Genomic DNA, 2,632 nt, shown 5'->3' with positions numbered 1-2,632 from the left:
TTGTGTTCTGAAGGCAGCCTGTGATTGGCCGGCGGAGCTGCTGATGTCATCAGACGAGGAGCGCGTGTAGTGTTCTGAAGGCAGCCTGTGATTGGCCGGCGGAGCTGCTGATGTCATCAGAAGAGAAGCGCGTGTTGTTTTTCTGAAGGCAGCCTGTGATTGGCCGGCGGAGCTGCTGATGTCATCAGACGAGGAGCGCGTGTTGTGTTCTGAAGGCAGCCTGTGATTGGCCGGCGGAGCTGCTGATGTCACCAGAAGAGAAGCGCGTGTTGTGTTCTGAAGGCAGCCTGTGATTGGCCGGCGGAGCTGCTGATGTCATCAGACGAGGAGCGCGTGTTGTGTTCTGAAGGCAGCCTGTGATTGGCCGGCGGAGCTGCTGATGTCATCAGAACAGAAGCGTGTGTTGTGTTCTGAAGGCAGCCTGTGATTGGCCGGCGGAGCTGCTGATGTCATCAGAACAGAAGCGTGTGTTGTGTTCTGAAGGCAGCCTGTGATTGGCCGGCGGAGCTGCTGATGTCATCAGACGAGGAGCGCGTGTTGTGTTCTGAAGGCAGCCTGTGATTGGCCGGCGGAGCTGCTGATGTCATCGTCTGGCGCTGGACCTCTCAGACGGTGGATGATGTGTTTACATTCTCTCTAGCTTTCGCTGATGACTCCCCTGTTGTAGTTTAGCGAGACTTTGCCTAGCAGAAGGTAATTAATTCTTCAATTAAAATGTTGTTAAACATTTTTAATGAGCAGAAGACACGTGGGAGAGAGAGAGAGACGTGGAAGTACGTTTAACCGGGGAAAGAGAAAACACGGGCGTTTGAAAGTTAGCGCTCGGTGACCCACTTTACCCAAAACAACAGCCAGAAAAAAAGAAATATGAATGAAATATGGCGTGTTCGGGCTCGAAGGAAGCGTCCTTTATGTCAGGTGATTACGGTTTCATTTTTCCCTGGCTTTTATCATCAGAAAGCAAATTAGGCCAGCGTTACTCTCCAAACATCCCAGTCCGCACCGCTGGAAATCAACCTATTCCCAATGTAACAGATTTAATTAATAGTGTAGCAAAATAATCTGTTGCTAAGGATGAGGGGAAAAGGAAGCTCATAATTGGGATGCTATCTCCGCTCTATAATTAAAGTCAAGTGAGTGACACGCAGGTTTATTCCTCTCCAAACAAACACTGGTGTGGGGTCCGGTCGGCGGACGGCCTCCAGGTCGTAATCTCCACCGTACTTCATTACGCTTCTGTAGTTTCGTTCCTGCGACGCCGGCCTCAATTAGAGACGTGTAAATGTGTTGTTTGCTTAATCACTCCAAAACTGGCCCTCAGGACTCGCCTAATGCAACTCCATTAACAGCCCCATCAAAACAAAGATTCTGCGCCTAACGACCGTAATCTCGTTCCTCCGTCAGAATCTCAGACCCAAATCAGCGCGTGATGAACGAGTCCGACAGACCTCGATCCGCTTCCTCTCGCAGGCCTCAGGAGCGGCGGCACGGCAGATACACATCAGACAAACACCCTCATTACCGCCATTACCGTCATTACCGTGTGTTAGCTGTCAGTCATCCGTCAGTGAGAGACGGCACTCACCGCAGAATCATGAGACTCAAAACTTCCCATACCTTTCGCGTATAGTGTGTATTCTGCCACTTATTCATCTTTTCATTCAAGAGTCAAATTCTTGATTCTACAAACACACTTTGTTGCATTATTATCACTGTAAAGCTGATCTGAACTATCATCATGTGACGCTGGACCACACACCAGTCTGGAGCCGCACGGGTATATCTGTGGCAATAGCAACTATACATTATATGGGTCAAAATTATCCATTTTTCTTTTATGCCAAAAATCATTAGGATATTAAGATCATGTTCCATGAAGATATTTAGTAAATGTCCTACCGTAAATATATAAAACATGTATTTGTGTGAGTGAGTGCAGCACAATCGTGAACATAAATGCACAACTTTAAAGGAGATTTTCTCAATGTTTACATTTTTTTGCTCCTCAGATTCCAGATTTTCAATAGTTGTGTCTCGACCAAATATTGTCCTATCCTAACAAACTACACATCAATGGAGAGATTATTTATTCAGCTTCCAGATGATGTATAAATCTCAATTTTAAAAAATATATCCATGTGACTGGTTTTGTGGTCCAGGGTCACATATTGTAAAAAGCGGTATATAAATAACGTTTACTTGACTTGTCAAATCAGATTACACTTTATTTTACAATGTCCTTGTTACATGTACTTACATAGTAATAACAGTTAATTATGCATAATTATATGCAACTAACCCTCAACTAGTAAGTACAAGTTGTTAAATAATATTACTCAGTACTTAAATATATAATTACACTATTAGTTAGCATGAACTTCTGTAATAATGAACAATACTAACAGCATTTACTCATGTTTGTTAGTGTTAATTTCAACATTTACTAATACTTTATTAAAGTCTTGTTAACATTAGTTAAAGGTACAATATGTAAGAATTCTGTAATAAAATATCCAAAAATCACTTGCACAGTGTGATATATTTCCTGCAGTTGTGTTCTTACAATAGTCTCCAGAGATTTTCTATTTCAGAGAAAATAAAAGACGGGAGCAAATGTACATTAACCAAATCA

Source organism: Phoxinus phoxinus, assembly GCF_949152265.1.
Source record: "Phoxinus phoxinus genome assembly, chromosome: 11".
In the NCBI taxonomy this organism is placed as follows: domain Eukaryota; kingdom Metazoa; phylum Chordata; class Actinopteri; order Cypriniformes; family Leuciscidae; genus Phoxinus; species Phoxinus phoxinus.
The sequence above is the reverse complement of the archived record's forward strand: the minus strand, read 5'-3'. Positions refer to the sequence as shown.